This window comes from Dermacentor variabilis, chromosome 4 (genome assembly GCF_050947875.1).
Source record: "Dermacentor variabilis isolate Ectoservices chromosome 4, ASM5094787v1, whole genome shotgun sequence".
Lineage (NCBI taxonomy): Eukaryota > Metazoa > Arthropoda > Arachnida > Ixodida > Ixodidae > Dermacentor > Dermacentor variabilis.
The window spans coordinates 232,589,832-232,610,812 of record NC_134571.1 but is presented as its reverse complement, the minus strand read 5'-3'; the positions used below and the strand labels follow the sequence as shown (position 1 = coordinate 232,610,812).

The 20,981-nt window shown below is 44.9% G+C and overlaps 1 protein-coding gene and 2 long non-coding RNA genes across 4 annotated transcripts in view; 1 reads left to right on the top strand and 2 right to left on the bottom strand.

Annotated features, from left to right (window-relative positions):
- The first annotated feature begins 240 nt into the window (after positions 1-240).
- On the top strand, positions 241-7,753 carry LOC142578161 (uncharacterized). Its single transcript, XR_012827201.1, has 3 exons — positions 241-335; positions 6,443-6,529; positions 7,517-7,753. It is a non-coding gene; the product is annotated as an uncharacterized LOC142578161 (long non-coding RNA).
- A 993-nt stretch (positions 7,754-8,746) lies between these two features.
- LOC142580187 (uncharacterized) lies at positions 8,747-12,266 on the bottom strand. The gene is made up of 2 exons (XR_012827620.1): positions 11,924-12,266; positions 8,747-11,266 (listed from the first exon to the last, which is right to left on the bottom strand). It is a non-coding gene; the product is annotated as an uncharacterized LOC142580187 (long non-coding RNA).
- Positions 12,267-15,006: 2,740 nt separating this feature from the next.
- The window catches only part of LOC142580185 (spliceosome-associated protein CWC27 homolog), a 373,861-nt gene continuing 367,886 nt past the window's right edge, over positions 15,007-20,981 (bottom strand). For both annotated transcript variants that reach the window (XM_075691069.1, XM_075691068.1), the window contains one exon: positions 15,007-19,286. The gene's annotated coding sequence lies outside the window, so the exon portion shown is untranslated. The remainder of the gene's footprint in view (positions 19,287-20,981) is intronic.

Below are 20,981 nucleotides of genomic sequence, written 5' to 3'. Positions count from 1 at the left end.
AATAATGTCACTTATCATTGCTGAATGTTGTGGCTTACGTACTGTGTGCATAACTTCTCCGCTTATATTATAAGCAAGAAAGGCGCAAAAAGATTGCTTGGAGGCAGGGGACAGCTGAAAAGTGAAGCTTGCTTGACATCGTGTCAAGCATTGGGGGCCCCTAGATGGCAGTGATGGCTGGCAGCCAGCTCAGGTATAAAATTGGTTTTGTCTTATTTTTTTCTCCACAGTGGCTCTGAGGAAGTGACATAGGAGCGCTGCACCAAGAAGGCTGCAGCAGAGAGAGCTCACAGTGCTTTGCACAAAGGGAGTGGCAGACTGTAAGGAGTTGAAAGGTACTTCTTAATTTTGACAGCTGATGCTATCTTGGCATACATGCTATTATCGGAAAGTTGCACATATCTACTAGGAGTTCCTTGAGATTTTCAGTTTTTTTTATACATGCTGTGATTTGTGTGCAAAAAGGCATGGAATGTTTTCGTTCATCTCATTAATAAAAACACTTTTTATTGATTCACTATTTTTGTATTTTGACTAAGCATACAAGCCGTAGAATCCTTAAGTTTTGCAGTGACGTGTGTAAATGTTGATATAACTAATACTGCACTGCACAGCACTTCCTTCGTTTCAAGCAGCTATGCACAGACATGCGTGCAATGACAGAATGAATGTTTGCAGTCACCGTCGGCGCTCAGCGTTGCCCATGTATTAATTAAATTTACTAATACCTTAGCTAGTTCTGCTGCAAGATTTTTGGCAACGCTTGTGTAGTCTTGTTAAGCTTGACGGAGTTGTAACGACATCACCTGGTCTGCCTGAAAAAGACACATTGAGATGCAAACTTGTGCAGAGTGGCACAAAATGTTTTCACTTCACATCAAGCTCAAAAGCGCCACCTGTGCTTTCATGCCATTTCATGCAGCCCTACTCATGCCGCGGGTTTTACCGCAACGCTTGTCACTGCGGTGAAGTTCGACAAGTTTGTAATTGTGTGGCACGCTATGACCGAATTTAACGCTTTGAGACGGCATCTTGAGCGGAGCGGCAGCAAATGGTTACATTCATCTTAAGCACAAGCGCACTGTGGAGTTACTCGTTCGATTCCACGATATCTTTGCGTCTGTCGAGGGCTTTACCTCAACGCTTGGGCAGTGCCGTGAAGTTCGACAAGTTTGTAATTATGTCGCACGATATGACCGAATTTCACGCTTTGAGACGGCATCTTGAGCGGAGCGGCAGCAAATGGTTACATTCACCTTAAGCACAAGCGCACTGTGGAGTTACTCGTTCTATTACACGATATGTTTGCGTCTGTTGAGGGCTTTACCTCAACGCTTGGGCAGTGCCGTGAAGTTCGACAAGTTTGTAATTATGTCGCACGATATGACCGAATTTCACGCTTTGAGACGGCATCTTGAGCGGAGCGGCAGCAAATGGTTACATTCACCTTAAGCACAAGCGCACTGTGGAGTTACTCGTTCGATTCCACGATATCTTTGCGTCTGTCGAGGGCTTTACCTCAACGCTTGGGCAGTGCCGTGAAGTTCGACAAGTTTGTAATTATGTCGCACGATATGACCGAATTTCACGCTTTGAGACGGCATCTTCAGCGGAGCGGCAGCAAATGGTTACATTCATCTTAAGCACAAGCGCACTGTAGAGTTACTCGTTCTATTCCACGATATGTTTGCGTCTGTTGAGGGCTTTACCTCAACGCTTGGGCAGTGCCGTGAAGTTCGACAAGTTTGTAATTATGTCGCACGATATGACCGAATTTCACGCTTTGAGACAGCATCTTGAGCGGAGCTGCAGCAAATGGTTACATTCACCTTAAGCACAAGCGCACTGTGGAGTTACTCGTTCGATTCCACGATATCTTTGCGTCTGTCGAGGGCTTTACCTCAACGCTTGGGCAGTGCCGTGAAGTTCGACAAGTTTGTAATTATGTCGCACGATATGACCGAATTTCACGCTTTGAGACGGCATCTTGAGCGGAGCGGCAGCAAATGGTTACATTCACCTTAAGCACAAGCGCACTGTGGAGTTACTCGTTCGATTCCACGATATCTTTGCGTCTGTCGAGGGCTTTACCTCAACGCTTGGGCAGTGCCGTGAAGTTCGACAAGTTTGTAATTATGTCGCACGATATGACCGAATTTCACGCTTTGAGACGGCATCTTCAGCGGAGCGGCAGCAAATGGTTACATTCATCTTAAGCACAAGCGCACTGTAGAGTTACTCGTTCTATTCCACGATATGTTTGCGTCTGTTGAGGGCTTTACCTCAACGCTTGGGCAGTGCCGTGAAGTTCGACAAGTTTGTAATTATGTCGCACGATATGACCGAATTTCACGCTTTGAGACAGCATCTTGAGCGGAGCTGCAGCAAATGGTTACATTCACCTTAAGCACAAGCGCACTGTGGAGTTACTCGTTCGATTCCACGATATCTTTGCGTCTGTCGAGGGCTTTACCTCAACGCTTGGGCAGTGCCGTGAAGTTCGACAAGTTTGTAATTATGTCGCACGATATGACCGAATTTCACGCTTTGAGACGGCATCTTGAGCGGAGCGGCAGCAAATGGTTACATTCACCTTAAGCACAAGCGCACTGTGGAGTTACTCGTTCTATTACACGATATGTTTGCGTCTGTTGAGGGCTTTACCTCAACGCTTGGGCAGTGCCGTGAAGTTCGACAAGTTTGTAATTATGTCGCACGATATGACCGAATTTCACGCTTTGAGACGGCATCTTGAGCGGAGCGGCAGCAAATGGTTACATTCACCTTAAGCACAAGCGCACTGTGGAGTTACTCGTTCGATTCCACGATATCTTTGCGTCTGTCGAGGGCTTTACCTCAACGCTTGGGCAGTGCCGTGAAGTTCGACAAGTTTGTAATTATGTCGCACGATATGACCGAATTTCACGCTTTGAGACGGCATCTTCAGCGGAGCGGCAGCAAATGGTTACATTCATCTTAAGCACAAGCGCACTGTAGAGTTACTCGTTCTATTCCACGATATGTTTGCGTCTGTTGAGGGCTTTACCTCAACGCTTGGGCAGTGCCGTGAAGTTCGACAAGTTTGTAATTATGTCGCACGATATGACCGAATTTCACGCTTTGAGACAGCATCTTGAGCGGAGCGGCAGCAAATGGTTACATTCACCTTAAGCACAAGCGCACTGTGGAGTTACTCGTTCGATTCCACGATATCTTTGCGTCTGTCGAGGGCTTTACCTCAACGCTTGGGCAGTGCCGTGAAGTTCGACAAGTTTGTAATTATGTCGCACGATATGACCGAATTTCACGCTTTGAGACGGCATCTTCAGCGGAGCGGCAGCAAATGGTTACATTCATCTTAAGCACAAGCGCACTGTAGAGTTACTCGTTCTATTCCACGATATGTTTGCGTCTGTTGAGGGCTTTACCTCAACGCTTGGGCAGTGCCGTGAAGTTCGACAAGTTTGTAATTATGTCGCACGATATGACCGAATTTCACGCTTTGAGACAGCATCTTGAGCGGAGCGGCAGCAAATGGTTACATTCACCTTAAGCACAAGCGCACTGTGGAGTTACTCGTTCGATTCCACGATATCTTTGCGTCTGTCGAGGGCTTTACCTCAACGCTTGGGCAGTGCCGTGAAGTTCGACAAGTTTGTAATTATGTCGCACGATATGGCCGAATTTCATGCTTTCAGACGGCATCTTGAGCGGAGCGGCAGCAAATGGTTACATTCACCTTAAGCACAAGCGCACTGTGGAGTCACTCGTTCGATTCCACGATGTGTTTGCGTCTGCCGACGGCTTTACCTCAACGCTTGTGTAGGGCTGTGAAGCTTCATAAATTCTAATAACATTGCATGTTCTGATAGAATTTCATGCACTAAAGCGTTTAATTATGTGTGGAGACGCAATGAAACTTCATACTGAGCTCGCAGCTTCACAGGCATAGGCTATTTTTTAGATCAATGATAATGCTGTGCAGGTTTCTTTTGAGGAATGAATGAGTGCTCTTTACAGAATGAATGGTAATCATGCTGTGAAGCGTGCAACAGCAGTCATCAGCCATAGCCGGCGCTTTTTCGAATGGTTTATTATGCTTCTGTAAATTGAGCCTCTACGTTCGAGTTTACGCTTCACATAAGACTTCAGTGTGATTCTCTCACAGTAAAAGCGTTTAGCAGGCATGTGCGTTGAAAAGCCGTGAACAATGACTGACCTAGAGGGAACGTAATTATACGCATTGGCGCTGTGCATCGTACGTAGCTGACCGAGCAATGGATATGCAAAACGGGTAGCGATATCGCAGAACTTTCGCTTGACACCGCTTCTAGCAGACCCGGCGTGTAATAATGAACAAATGAAATGCTGAAACCAGCGGTAACACCCACATTGTTCAGGTACGAAAGAGATCCGGGCAAGCATTGCAAGTCTATCCAATGCTCTTATGTCCTAGCGAATCGTAGTGTTCGTGAGTTCGCGTCTCTTATGCGCGTTGTTTAAATTTCAAGCATGAGAGTCGCTTCTTAATGCTTTTCAACAATGATGAGTCTGACGGTGAGTTTCACGATGCGGTTACGAGTTTTACAATGTTTGTATCTAAACAAGTGCGTCTGCTTTCGGCTTGCTATAACTGTTCCGCGTCTGGATGGACAAGTAGCGCGTTTTGCAAACAGCATTTCTAGTGCAGGATTTGGTACTGCGTCCGAGAAAATTTGCACTTATTATGTAGTAACGAATAGTTATTGCTGCTCCTAAACAATGAGTCCACAGCGCCGCCACTGCAAACTAACATCGAATTTACGCGCGTTGGGTGTTCGCACTGAAATGTGTGCCGATGTGTGGTGCAAGGGAAGTCCATGTACTCAGTTTAGTAGGAAACTCTATGCTCTTGCTGATGGTTGAGTTCTTTCATAGTGTGGGGCATACCGCCCCAGATGGTGCAACGTGTTCAGTTCTAGTATCCGTAACCGGAGAACACCGAGGCAGCTTGCCCTAGACGCGGGTGCACTCGGCCGCTGTTTTTGCTCCATCGCCATGCAACCGAGTAATCCTTCGTTGAACCGTTTTCTTCTGTATCAGGCCACTTCCTCCTGCCCACAGTGGCACCATTTCATACAGCATGATGCAGAAACTCATTTCTCTGTTCTGCTTGCACTCAGCACCCTGTCATGTCTTTCCCAGTGAAAGCTGCATTAATTGATGCACTAGGCATGCTTGAACTCGGTTTTAGCTCTACTGAAACTTTGCTCAAGCAAAGTGGTATCGTTACTGTTCTACTACCATTCTTCCACTTCGCACCCTGCCATCCATTCTGAAAGTGTGACACCTGATTTAGTGTGAACACATTTTGATGAAGGAGTTTTTAATACATTGATGAATTAACAAGACCTTGCTCCACTAAGCTTGAGCAGGCTAAGCTGGGTGTGCCAGTAGAGTGAGCATGATTTCTTTTCTGCTCATAATGCCGACATACATGATTGGCAGACAAGTGAAAGGTTGGACTTAAAAAACATAGTGGTGTCACTTCTAGGTGCTTGACACATTAAGAGATAGCATGACATATTATGAGCATGACACATTAATGCATAATATAAACAGCTGCAAGGACCCACTAATGGGATTTTACTGGGACAATGTTAGTTTATTACTTTGAATGTGATAGCATTGTAGGTGAACTTCAACCGCTTTGAAGGATCTAGCAGAAAATGTAGCCAGATCCCAAAGGCAGTGCAGTCTAACGCATCATCTCAAAGTACCAGCTGTCAAGAGGGAAGAATGCGAGATACTGGTACGTTTTGCACGCACCGCATGTTTCAAAGAGTGACTTTGGCACAAGAGAAGTGTATGTGCAATTATGGGTTAACGGTTAGAACATTGGGCCGCTTTGCTAGAAGACGGATTCAATCCCACCAACAGTCACACACTGCTTTATAGCCTTATAAATGTACTTCACCCGCTTTGGAGGTGGGTTGAGTTTGTACGATTGTGTCACAGTGTGCATGAAATCACAAGTTTGTGGGAGGTACAAGTTATAGGAACGTCACTTTGATAAATGAGTATGTGCAAGATTACACATGCATAGAAATGTCACAATCATCACAACCTATTGCATACTTAAACAGTTAGCAGTGCTATGTTTTAGTCTAGTTTTTTTAATTTACTTATGCTCAATGGCTGGACAAACATTAGCACATGCAAAGAATCCTCGAAACAGAATTCTGTGACACTCTGCACATGACCTATGCGGTTAGGCACGGGGGAAAGGGGGTGGGTCAAGTGCATAGTTTCACCGCAGCATGGTAGGATGTTTAGCGGGGCAGTCAATGAATAAATTTTTGCGCTACGTGTATGTTTAGTGTGCTCTACCAGCTCTGAAATGCCAAGGAAAGAAGTGTGTAGTAACTTTCACATGATTATTTACATTTCTTTCTTGGTGCAGAGAAAAGGCACTTTAAGCCATACGGGTTCACTTTATGGTGGAAGCCCTAGAACAGCTACTCGTGACCTGAAGCATCCAAACAACAAGGTGATATGAATTTCAATGTGGCAAAGCATGCTGTGTAAGTCTTAGTTTTTATTGGTTAGCTTAGCCTGCAGCGAAATAATAAAAAGCCATAAATTTCTAGTAGCTTAATCACGAAATGCTTAAGTTGTGCATGTTTACGTGTTTTCTCCACACCACATTTAATTTTAGCTTTTCCTCTAGATGTTTAATACAAATGAGCTTTCACTTTGCTACTTATTTAATTGAAAATTGTTGCATGCTCAACAGTGTTATAGTGTAGTGGAAGTCAGTATGTGAACAAAGCATGGAAAGGTTTATTTAGGTGAGTGCTCTACACCAAGTTATACCAATTGTGAACTTGAAATTATTTTTATCCCTCAGATATGTCCCCTTTTCATACCCATTTCATGTAGTGAAGCAGGCTACCTTTATATAGCTCTTTTAATCAGCACAGATTTCTCTGCTACATTAAAGTAACATTTCGATGGGCTACACTGTCGTACACTATAAAAATGTGCTGTATTCTTTCAGTCAAACAAACTAAGAATAACTTTGAATTAATATTGAGGCTGTTTTCAGGCAACATTCAAAATGCCTTTTTCTAAACGTTCACTGAACATCCATGTAATACGCACAAGTCTTGCAGCGAAATGTCTATGGGATACCCAGAAAATGTTCTAGAAAAAAAAATGTATGCATAGGGCATGCAAAAATGTAATCTGGATGACTGAATTGTGTTACAATTCTTTAAAGTATGCTCAGATTAGGTACAGGGGCCCAATACTTGATCACCCATGCAACAGTGAAAGACAATCGAACAGTAAATGTGTGTTGTGCTTTTCGAGTTTATTGTAAAACAGTGTAATCTGGATTTGAGTGTTGGGTTGTTATAGAGTGCTGCCCTTTAGCATGAATTTTTTAAATGCTCTCTCTGTTCATTTGTGTTCATAACCAATAAAAATTGTAGACAAAGCTATACCTTGCCGTACCTCCGACATTATCCTACAGGTACCTTGGCATTGAACTTACAACTCATCTTTCCTGGAGTACACACATAACAGCTATCTGCGCAAGAGCTTCGAAAACTCTGGGTTATCTTCGACGGAACTTGCGTAAATCTCCTGCTACAGTTTGTAAATTAGCATATCAGACTTTTGTTCACCCACAGTTAGAATTTGCGTCATCTGTACGGTCACCACATCAAAATTATCTAGTTGATATGCTAGAAGAAATTCAGAATAGGGCATCGCGCTTCATCACAAATAACTACGACAGAACTTGTAGTGTGACCAACATTAAAGCAGATATTTCGCTCCAGCCACTTGAAACTCGTCGCACGATAAGTCTTCTTTGCCTTTTCCATAGATACGTCCGTGGTAATCGACCTCATGTGTTGCCGCTTGAAGTACCAGCGCGCACGTCACGTCGCCTTAACAATAGCCATAGTTTCATGCGCATATTCGGCAATACACTGTCATTTAATGCATCAGCACTGCCACGTGTCATAACCGTATGGAACAGTCTTCCTGATAACATTACGAGCATAACAGATCGTGACACTTTTCGCAAAGAATTGCAGTTTCCTGTAGAAACATTGTATAAGGATGTTATTTACCTGCTTTCCTTCCCTGTTTCTCACACTTGTATTTTTGTGTGCATGAGTATATTACTGTGTTTACGCTCTCTAAACCTTAGCCTAGACAAACATTTATTGAACTTCGCTTTACTTATCTTGTGAATGCCTGTATTGATATTTATACTGTTTACCCCTATACTGCTTTACTTATATTGTGAAAGCCTGTATTGATGTTTATACTGTTTACTCCTGTTGAATCACTTTGTGTCCCCCCCTTACCCAATGCCCTTAAATGGGCCTGTAAGGTATTTTAAATAAATTTTGAGTGACAAGCACCTGATCAAGGAGGAGTATTTAAAAAGACTCGCCTAGGAATTAATTGGCACATACCTAACGTAGTTAGTGCAAAAAGAAACTTGTGTGTAGGCTAGTTTGTTCTTGAACATGGAAGCCAAGTTGTGCTGCATAGCTGATGCAAAATACTCCTTAATAAGAATGCGAAGGCACTCAAGATGGTGCATAATCATCTTCTGTGTTTCATATTAACTATGCAGTGCAAGTTGGTTTCATAGCAGGTGAGTGTTATGCATTTGCAAAAAAAAAGTTATAGCTTATATGCTGCACTGGCCTGTTACATACACAATGCCAGCTTTGCAAGAAAATAAATATATATAATCAGTCTTTTATTGGCAGAACCATTACAGCAAAATATACAAGTCTGATTTTCCATCTTAGACAATAGTGTAATATTTAGATAGAGGTACAGACGCTCCTGATGACTTGATGGTAGTGTGAATGCATGCAGCTGGTACATCAGTGGACCTGTACAAGAGGGAAAAAAACGCAGGTGAAGTACAAAGGATTAAAAAGAATCTGCAACTTGCACTCTGAGATGAACATGTCACTGTGCAGCACATGCCATGTACACAACAAAATTTCAGAATTAGGAAGAATCTTGGTCAAAATTCGTAGCTCGTTCATGTCTTTATCTATCATGACTACTCTGCAAGCAGATACAATGAACGGGTTAAACTCTGCAAACTTGGCAAACATAGCCTCCACAATTTCAGTCGTTTTATTTTGCAAAAAGGCATAACACACAGGTCTTCCACGACCTCCACCATCTTCAACCAATATAGAGTACAAGATATAGCCTTCAATGTTTACTTTATATGTTCCATCAATAAATAAAATCTCTGGGTACTTTTCCAAAATCTCACGCATGTGCGTTGTCTGAAGTAGCACAAATTGCAGGTTATTTGATTCTTTTCATAGTGAATGACCCAGTTTGGATTATTTGCTAACAAGGTGTCTATTTTTCCTAAAACCATTTCTCCGTGAGCCTGCTCGTTGCGAATAGGAATAGAAAACCGTTGCTTGTAATTGTTAACATCTTTTGTAGTTAATTTCTTGCCCGTTTTCTGTTTGACCAAATTTTTAAAATACTTTGGGCCAATATTACATTTGGCAAAATCAAAGAATTCTACCTTCTCTGCATCGTTTAGAAGTCTGCTTTGAGGATACAAGTCATAATACTTCGTGGCGTGATTATGCTTAGCTTGCAGCTTGGTTATTTTGTAGTGAAGAGTAGGTGATTTGCACAGGCTTACTCAAACTGCCATTTCACAACCAGTACCATTGTATGCTTGCTTGGGTCACTTTCCTGTGCCTCTTGGTTTTATAGCACGACCATGAACACAGCTATATGAAATCCTATTATACTCAAACTCTTTAGATACTGTTGCAAATGGACTTCTATGAGACCTATTTATTGTGACTATGTGCTTGCCCTCCCTACACCATTCATCAAGGCTTTGCCTAAAAGAAATAAAGTTATCAAATGTTCCATTTAAATAAACTTTGCTGCCTCCCCCATGCAATAAAGTGACAGTGTTAGGAACTCTGGTTGTGTTAGCACCAGCTCCTTCACAAACAGCCTGGGCATCAGAGCTGGCAGGCCTGGAGCTGGATGTCAAAGCAGCCTCACAACACCTACGTCGCGTGGGAGCAATGCACGCAGCTTTGTCAAGGTCACCAGCCTCTGTGCCAGGATTGCTCGTCATCTGCCCTCCATCTTGAATTGTTTCTGACTTACAGCATTTGCAGACAATGACCTCATTTGGAACACTATTTATGACAGGTCTGTACTAAGCCATAGCAACTACCAAGCAGTCTTTATTCTGCCTGCTAGCCACATGCTGCACCTTGCCAAAACTATCACAAACGGCGTCATGAGGGGCACTGGCTTGTCCTTCAAGCTTGCTACCAGAGACAGCAGAAGGAGCAGACTCAGACTTTATACTGTCAATGCATGTCTGTTTCTGGCTTACAACTGCTCTCAAGGGTGAAGCGAACTTCAAGAACTTGGCAGCTGTCACAGCAAGAACTTTGCCTTTCCTGTCTGCAGCCAGGTCACAGCTCTATTCTTGCTTGTGCAGTGCTGCAGCCTTCCGCCTCCTCGATACTACCAATTTCCACTCCCTCTTGCCACAGTGGGAGACAGCCTCTGGCACAGCTGCTTCTTGAGCACTGGCCTCTCCTTCCCCCACAGGTGAGCACACAGCAGGAGCACTCTCATGCTTTTGTGTGGCTCTCCTAGTTTTCCAGACACAAGTGGTGCTTGCACCTCGACCAGGGATCATTGGCTCAGCAGACCTCCCCTCGGCTTTTCCCCTACTTGGTACACTTGTGCCATGGAAAGTGGGGGAAGGCAGGCTGTCCCAGGTGAACCAAGCCTTGCTGTCCTTGCAACGGACACGGACACCGCCAACAAGTGAAAATCCAGCACCTTGAAGGGTTCTGGTAGGCTGGTTGGTGCCGTGCCTCTGCAAGGGAGCAGTGCTGGCTTTCCAGACAGGAGCTGGTGCTGTGGAAGGTCCACTTGCTGCTTGCAAAGAAATTAAAATATGCAAACCAAGCGGGGGAAAGTCAGCCTCGGAGATGGCAGGGATGCTGTCCTGCCGAGTCCAACTGGTCTATGAAGAAGGTGCCTGGGTCTCATTGTAGGACTGCTGGATGCGGCTTCTCTCCAGATGGATGGACAGGGTGCAGGCCCCCTGGTACAGGAAGTCTGCCAGCACCTTGTTACCAAAGCGGCACGGGTGGACACCATCTCTGCTCAGGCAACTGGGCCAGTTGTCCACGAGACCACACAGGAGTGTGTAGCCGCACTCGTGGCATTACTGCATCAGGGCTGTGTTAATCTTTTCGTAGTTATCATTCAGGTCATGCAACCATGAGGACTGAGCTTCCCATGAGCTGTACTGATTCTGCCCCCGAGGAAGAATGGCAGAAAAAGCTACATGCACCATGGTATTTCTCTCAATGATCCCCTGAGCGAGCTGGCGATACGTGTCCATGCACACGCTGACACTGTCAACAGTGCTGTTAGTGCCAACGTGCACAATGACAACATCAAAACCAGCTAGCTTGTCAGCAATCATTGACAGCAAATGCTCAATCCTTACTCCTCTATGCGCGGCAACACTGACTGACAAACTACGACGCGATGGGAAATACTGGTCCGCGTATTTCACCATCGAGTCACCGGCAACCAAAACACGTGTCATGTTGCAAGCAGTGCAATCTAAAAAGACACCTAGAAGAAAAAAAAAAGACTGCGAGAAAATAAATCCGCGCTTTTTCACAAACGAAAGTAGGCTACCTTCTAGTCAGCACTATATATACGTTAAATCCGAGAAATCCGCGCTAGGGTTGAACAAAGCAAGCGGTCGCGAACAAGGACAGCAAGATCGGCAAATACGCGGCTAACACAATCAAAATACCATCAAAATACTTATTAGAATAGATATAAATAACGCTAGCAAATATAAAATAACCCTGCAAAGCAGCTTTCGCATGTCAAAGGCTTGCGAGGATGCAGCAGAACCAGGCCTTGGGTCTAGCACCAGCGGCAGCAGAAAAGCACGACCCGCAAGCGCGGCTGACGGGATGCGTACTGAATGTCACGTGCGAACAAACAATCAAACCACGCGCCCTCTAAAAAACGGAAATACGCGTGCATGTGACCTTGACATGTAGTGACGTCACTTCCGTGCGTTGCAGGAGTCGATTCTGTGTGGGGTCGTCTGGGGAGCACCGCGTTGCAGCAGTCTTTGCCCAAAAAATATTTGCTCCGCCGAAATCGGCAGATTTGACCGGAAGTTCTCGTGACGTATTTCTTTCACCCGCCTCTGCTTCCTGTCACGGTCGCCTGTTTCCGGTCGCGGGCAGCTATGGACATGGGGAAACGTGGACGCCGCTTCGCGCCGTGCGATTTTGTTCGCGCTCCTAGACAGCTCCGACTCAGACAGTAGGATTTCCAAGTCAGATGATTCTACTGACACGGACAGTGAAATGGGATAGTGGGTTGCGCTTCCAAGCGCTTGTTCCTCTCTCTATTCTAGCGCCCTCTCACTTGATTTTCCTGTACTAAGTGCCCCCGCGAGAGCGCACGCATTCCCTTCGCAGATATGGTGCGAGCAGATGAGAGCGATCTCAGTCGGAGTGACGCGCTCCGTTCGTGATCCGGCCGAGCGCTCGCGATCTACCATTGGAATTCAACATAAGTTCAGTGTTACCGCCGCCAGACCTAGACAAAGCCGGTGCGTTTGCTACTCTTACCAAGAATTCAAAATTTGCGCCCCTACTCCATGCAACAGAAAATACTTCAAAACACTAACTAATAAAGATAAAAAGGTACTTAGCTACGAACGAAGTCGCTGAAGCCTCGACCACAGGAGCGTCCGTACCGCCGTCCGCACCGTCCGCCCGCCAAGCCTGTCCGTTCCCAACGCCTACAGCGCCAGAGTTCCCTCTAGTAATTTTTGTAGGAAACTCTATGGGGAATGCATCGCCGAGCGACGCCGTGGCGTATTCGTCCTCGGCGTGATCGTTCTCTGGACCGCGCGTTGTTCAACATTGCTCATGTGATTGTGCGTGCGTTGCTTGTGTGTTGGTTGTAGGTTCTGTGTTACTTGGCGGAAAGCCGTGAGTAGTGGCGGTGCGGCAGCGCGGCTTTGGCCTCGGTGAGCTCTGGCAGTACAGAGTTTGCGTTCTCTGACCCGTGCTTTCTTGAGAACCCGGCGGTGGTGACAATTGAAATATCGAAGTGGCCTAGCGCCTCGGCAGCGAAGTTCTACGAACCGCGATGTGGCGTCGCCGTGTCCGACTTTGCTTAACGGACATCGAGGGATGTGCTGCTCGCTGCAAGTCATGTAAATGCAACTGCGTCGACCGCCCACTGTTCAGCGCTGAATGTGTGTTAGGTGTGCTGTGCTTGAAACGAGTGGTGCAGCCGTGCAGCGGGGGTGGCGGAGGAGCAGAGTGGCTTAGGGGCTCCGTTTGCGCGTTCACAGACATGTGCTCCCGTCTTGGTCTCATTAGCGGCTGTCGCGGGATTGTGGTGTGCAAGCTCCTTGCCTAGTATGAAGCTTACGACGCTAACACACAGCATGTTCACGTTTTTCCGCGCTATATGTCATTTGCATGACGGCCGAGTTGAAAACGAGACATATGTCTGTGTTCTTTGCGTTTGTGTGTTGTAAATTACTTTCCATTGTGGAAGTTCTTGGAGTCTTATTACGCAAGAAGTGCGAACGTAAACATTAACACATGTGTGTGTCCGAAATGTCAAATTACCCATAATACCCTTTACGACCGATAAGTGAGCTACACGGCCTTTGTGAATCAGCTACCGTATGTTGCAACGCTCTTCCGTGTGGTAGACTCATGCATGGTGCGCATTTATTTCTGTACTGTTGTAAAAACCATTTGTTTATTCACTCAATACAAGTGTACGGCTTCTTCGCCGCAGTACATTTTAGTTACGCGGTGAAGAATACTAAAAGTGGGAGGGGGCCGCTATCAGCCAGCACTTAGGCGACCTGAGAGGCGGCGGGTGCGCGAGTGTATAATTAAAGAATTCTTATTATGGGTCCAGTGACACTGGCCCCTTTTCACTTTTAGTATGCTTCACCGCGGTGCATTGCTTAGGCTTCACGGCGAAATATTAGCGTATTGCGAGAAAGATAATCGTAAAAAGCGTTATTATGCAACGTTTTTTTCGTAGCTTGCTACACCGCAATACAGGGGTGTAAATAAGCATCGTGCAGTAAAGCATACTAAGTGGAAAGGGCACATAGGTTTACACTGTGCTCATTATTTTCAATTGTGACATAATTTGCAAGTGTAGCTGTGCTCGTGGTAAGCTTCATTGACAATTCTTTGTACATTACAAATTCATATTGCAGGGAAGCTTACTAAAGCACATTCACCATTACGGTACGTGTTATGCAGGAGCACAATGCGGATTCTTGCCCCTGCTTTTGGCTGGACTGTACATGCTCTTTGAGAATAGATTCATATTTCATTGATTTATTCTTTGATTAAGCATGAGACCTAGCAATGGGTAGCCCAAATATAGATTTGAGAAAACCAAAACGATTTCGGCAGTAAGAAGCTAAAGGGTTGTTTTGGTGTAGACCAGTGGCCAAGTCCGGATATGAAAGAGGAGGAAGAAAAGCCAAGTCTTTCCACTTCAACACTGGGAGGCACAACTCCCACAAATAAATAAGACTCTTACTTATTTGACTTTTTTAAGGAGATTACCGACTTGCATTGGCAAGTGTTCACTTCCATTGGCAAGTTTTCACTTCAACAAACACTGCATGAAGTAAGCTTCCTATGCATATTTCACCAGCTACTGCATCATTGTTTCACATTATGAGTGAAACTGCAATTTTCTTTATGCCACAACTTGGCCAGTTTTGTGTTTTGCACTAGGATGTTAGCGGTGCTATTAAGGCACTTAAATACTCATGAATAGTAGTAGAGAAAAAAAAGAAAGTAGGAAAGCAATGGCTTTTTGTACGTAGACTGTGCATACACCTGGCGCCCTTATGGTCATTTTTTCCCAATCTGATAAACTATTCTAAACAAGAAAAGTTTATACACAATTAGTTTATACACAGACCACAACTAAACCACAGGTATCGTTGGTAAGCAAAGTATATTTATTCGGTGACATCTTCTGCAGCCCTGCTATTAGGCTTTCCTTCCTTCCTTTTCAGCTGTGCAGGTTCATTAAGAAGTGATGAGACAGTTTGACAATTTTAATCATTGAAAGACTTGGCGAAACCTTTTTCGGGTTTTTTCTTGGTTTCAGACTCTGCACATTGCATTTTAAGGCGTGTTTTCTGTGTTGCTTTTTCTTTATGGGTAGGGCATGTCAACATTTTTTACACCATGTCAAGTATGTGGTGCCATAGACTGTTCTTAGATGGGGTCTTGCCCTTTCATTCTGTACAATATGATGTCGGTTTTTTGTGTCCAAGGCCATTTTACATTTGAGTGTGATTATAGTATTTTGCTGAGTTCTCCCTCTGTCACCCAAGCTTGAAAGATTGCTACCCACTGCTGGTGGCATGACACATTTTTTTTTTTCAATAAAAGAAAGTCTGTCACTTATCCTGTGCACTGGTTGTCATTCTTCTTGAATTACAATTTGTTGCCTTTATTTGCTCTTTTGTTGCATTTCAGATTAGGAATGGCTATCATAGTTGACATCATTTAACCATACTGCACACAATGTGGATGATATGTGCTTGCAATATATGGCCGCCAGAAATATAATAAATAGAAGTTAATAATTCAATACTGCCTTTGCATGGTGGTGCAGCCATGAATTGTGGCTTTAAGATACCATCGCTGCAGGTAGCACTGCTTGTGCAGAATATAGTTCAACTCCACTACTTTCAAACATCAGTTTTATCTGCATTTGTATAGCTCCAGTTCCTGTGAACAACACAGATCTGGTGGAACAGTGGCTTGCACCTGCAGTTGGGCCCAACGAATTGCCAAATTTCTGCCCATTTTCATGTTATTAACATATTAGTAAAGGCAGTCGTTCTTATAGTAGCCTGTTTGCTCAGTGTAGAAGCCGCTGCGGGGTGTCAGGATCCCGTACACATCTTCAGCTTTGCAGGGGACACAGCATCTGGCACATAATTTGTCACAGGCCATGTATTCGGGGCAAGTTGAGTTTACTCACTTGCAAAGGGAGAACCAAGCTTGTTGGATATGAAGTAAACCGCCTGTATACTCAGTAGTCTTCCTTATTTCGTGTGACATATGTGGTTATGGCGACCCTTGCTTTTGGCACTTCTTGTCCGGCAGTAGTCTTTTTGCTTTTGAAACACTCAGGATAGCTTTCAGGAAGCTGGACAGGAATAACACTGCAAAACCAGCAGATGCTAATTGTCCCACAATTCATGTTCCTCGAGGGTGTTCCTCAAGGCCTTGTAGCACATGTCACGAGTTTGGAGCAACATGATGTACAGCACTTTTTTGACTGCATGCTATAGGTTCAGTAGGTGTGGCCATGGTTGCATAGCAGTGCAAGGTCAAGAAAACATATATGAGCAGCACCCTGGTAAAGGAGAAGCTGGGAAAACTAGTGGGAAGCCTGTTGAACATCTGGTTGACCCAGTTGCTGGTTTCATCAGGCAAAGTGTGATAAAGAGAAGGAAGGCAGCACAACATCGGAAGGTTTTTACATACCGGCACTGTGCTAAGGTTCTCAGGCAGGTCTCTGTCATAACATGCCAACAAGCCTTAGTGCACAAGCTATGCACGGCCAACTACATATGCCTTCTGTTCGGACAAAGAACTGCTCATTGTAACTAACGAGGATGGAGTGGACAAAAAGAACAGCAGCTCCATTAATCTGGTCTCACTGGCATCAACAGTGTTTTGTAAGTGTGCATCGCTGTACTCCCCAATGCCTTCTTGGGTGACATCAGCAAGGACCAGCTTGAGGCAAGGGGTAATAGATGTCTTTACAAGCTAAAAATGCATGCATGCATGAAGAGCACATTGCGTCCAAAAAGTAGGCACTTCACAGGGGCACTGGAGAAGGAACAGATTATCGACAGTGGGCAAAGACAAGCTTCTCTGCTACTAACACCCAGCACTTTTGCCATGGAATGACCTCCGAAACAATCCCCCTCAAAGAAGAAATCATCTTTGTGTATCTATAAAAAGGACAGACAGGCAAAGCCCCTTCACCAATGCAAAAGGCCCACTTTGCACCATCCTGAATGCTTCCTTCTTAGACTTTGCTGGGTGCAAGCATTCTACTGTCCAAAAGTTGTCATTGAGAACACCGTTGGTTTGGTGGCAATACAGTTCCGAAGCAAGTGCAACAAACCTCCTTTCCTAGTTGGTCTGGAGGCTCACGGTGCTTATGAAACAACACCATAAGACAAAGAAAGTGACTGGATGCCTCCAAGCCTTTGTTCGTTTATCATACTATTCTGTTAGTAACAACCATGAGAGCTGAAACCAACAAGCTAAAGTTCGGCACTCGCGTGCTTACTGTGGAGGATCCATAATCATCAGCAGCAGCAGCGACCTAGCTATGCCCACTGCATGGCAAAGGATACTTCTCCAACTGCTCCGGACATGTGCTAATTGTGGCCATGTTGTCCCTGCAAACTTCTTAATCTCATCCGTCGACCCAACTTTTTGCCGCCCCCTGCTATGCTTCCCTTCTCTTGGAATCCAGTCCATAACCCTTAATGACCATCGATTATTTTCCTCATTACATGCCCTGCCTATGCCTATTTCTTTTGTTGATTTCAACTAAGATGTCATTATTTCCAGAAGAGGGTTGTAGCACCAAAAAAAACAACACACAGCAAGCGAGACGGGACAGGCGCGTGTGTAAAAACCCTCACGCGCATGTGTGGTTCTTGCTACCCATCTTGATTTGCCCTTATATTCATTCGCATACGCGGTGAATAAACAGTTGGAAGTTGCGCCTGTCCCGTCTCGCTTGCTGTGCGTTGTGTTTTTCGGCGCTACAACCCTCTTCTGGAAACATGCACCAACTAGCCCCCCAACAAGTATTACTAAGATGTCATTAACTCGCGTTTGTGCCCTCACCCAATCTTCTCTCTTCTTATCCCTTAATGTTACACCAACATTCTTCTTTCCATAGCTCATTGCCTCGTCCTCAATTTAAGTACATGTAGAACCGTCCAGGTTTCTGCCCTGTCTTGAGTTGAAAAGCTTTCTTCTTTTCGGGGTGTTGTATTGGGAATGTGGCTTATACACAAAAGATATGTAGGTATATTCGACCGAACCTTGAATACTAATGTTCGAGCCAAATGGAATATTGAATAGCATAATATTCGATTCAATATTCAAAACTATCGAATATTCACAGAGGCCTATTATTAAATAAAGAACTAAGGCATCCTTACTTTACCTTGCATGTACTGTGCTACGTTGACATGATAAGCCTTTCTCAAAAGCTCAGAGACATCTAGGTATTGCTTTGTACACTCACACCCTTTTTTACCAACACAGCATTTGATAAAATTCAGGAAGCATGAGACAACAATATAACAGTGAAGTGACAAAGCACTCAGCAACATGCACTAAATGTTTATGCAGCTATAAGAGCCGACATTCCCATAAATCACTCCTTGTGTACAATATTTTGTTATTAAACAAAAAAGACAATTTATTTTGTTGTGAACAACAAGCACAGACAAAGAGCATGTGGCTTTCCAGCCAATTTCGATGATGTGGGTAGTGCAGAAACCATTCATTTACAAGCCATGATGCGACCAACACAACAGTTGTCTTGCTACCTTATACATAGTGAGAAAACATTATGCGTTGCTGCAATGTGGTTCACTTCAATTGTTGCCACTGATAATTAAAACACAGAATTCTGGAATTAAGCCAAAAAAGGAAATAGCCCACCAGCCACGCTTGGCTAAGAAGAACACAGCAAAACCATGCTATCTCCTGAGGTGGCAAAACACTGGCAGCAGCTTACAACAGGCATCACTGCAAGGCACCACAAAAGTAACAGCGGCTTTATGAGGTGGGGTATTGATAATTTTCTTCACACATCCTGAATACCAGGTGCATCAAACATTTGTCTTTAGGCCAAATTGAAACATTGTAAAGAAGTTGCATTCAAAGATGAGTCCTTGGTCCGACAGCACCTGCTACCTGTGTCGCTTGTGGCGCCTATCACCGCTGTGTTCATGATGTGTTCGCTTGCGGCGCCTCTCGTTTATGGCATTACGTGGGTCGTCAATGCTGTATGCCTCCTCAGCATCCATCACGCTTGCATCTCTTGCCAGCACAGGGCCTTGCTCAGCGAAATGAAGTTGGTGTGACAGCCTGCATTTCAACACAAGCACAACATAATGTTTCTCTGTTTCCCGGCATGCTAGTGAAACTTAAAGGGTTAACAGCACACACAGATGGGGACAGTGAAGAACAGGGCAAAGTGCTGAACTACAATTGGCACTTTATTGGAAGGAGCAACACATATATAGGCTGTGACAGCCAATGGGAAGGCTAACAAAGCCAAACACCAAAAAACACTAAAAAGAACTAGGACACTCATTATATCACCCTCTGCCCTTTAGATAGTGTCCCAACTACCTCAAAGTGCTTCTCGACGGCCACGCAGTCACTGCCTTAGTCGACAAAGGAGCTGACTACTCCATCATGAGTGGACCCATCATCGCCGCTCAGTTGAAGAAAGTTATGACTGCCTGCAAAGGCCCTCAAATTCAGACCGCTGGAGGACACCTAATAACCTTAACTGGAATGTGCACTGCTAGAATTACCGTTCCTGACTGGACCTACCCTGCCACCTTCGTTATCCTCCAACAGTGTTCATGAGACCTCATTCTCGGCAAGGACTTCCTGAACCAACATGGCACAATTATTGACCTGAAGTCGAAGTTAATAACGCTGTCGGAAGATCAAGCGATACCGCCGAAGAACTCTCGTAGTCACCACGCCATGAGTGTACTCAAAGATCATGTGAGCACCCCGTCTTGCTCCAGCATTATTTCCGTCGGCACCAAAACACCTGCCTATGTAGAAGGCGTCATCGAGGGTGACCAACATCTACAGCTAGACCGTGAAATTTGCGTTGCAAGAGGGATTGCTCGACTGCACAGAGGAAAAACGAAAGTGTTGCCGACAAACTTCAGCCAGGAGTTCAAGCACATCAACAAGGGCACGACGATCGCGTACATCGAGGAAATTGTGGAAACCAGCAATGCGTTTGTCCTCTCGGATTCTGCCGCATCTACCCCGACGACCATAGTTCTCGAACCAGACTTCGACATAAATCCAAGTCTCCCCATGAGTAAACAGCGCACATCACAAGTCCGCTCTGAAGATACAAAGACTGCTAATCAATGTCATCGAGGATTCGACAAACACCAGTTGCAAACCATAGCATAATAACCGAACAGTGCGCTCGACCACTCCGCCAGAGCCCTTACCGAGTTTTGACGCGAGAACGTGAAGCTATAAGACAACAAGTCGACAAAATGCTACGCGATGACATTATCCAGTCATTGAAAAGCCCATGGGCATCCCCTGTTGTCTCCATGAAGAAAAAGGACGGAACCCTATGTTTCTGCGTCGATTATTGTTGACTGAACAAGGTCACCAAAAAGGACGCATAGCACCTACCACGGATAGACGATGTATTGAATCGGCTCTGCAACGCTAAATACTTCTCATCGATGGATCTCAAGTCTGGCTACTGGCAAATAGAAGTCGACAAGAGAGATCACGAAAAGACCTCCTTCATCACGCCAGACGGCCTCTACGAGTTCGTCATACCGTTCGGACTGTGCTCGGCGCTTGCAACATTCCAGCGTGTCATGGACATGGTTTTAGCAGGATTGAAGTAGCAGACCTGTCTTGTTTACTTGGAAGATGTCGTCGTCTTCGTGCTATTAAGGCAGGTCTTCGTGGGAAATTTCGACGATCACCTCAGGGGACTTGTGGCAGTACTTGAGGCCATCATGTCATCAGGGCTCACTCTGAAGCCGGAAAAGTGCCGCT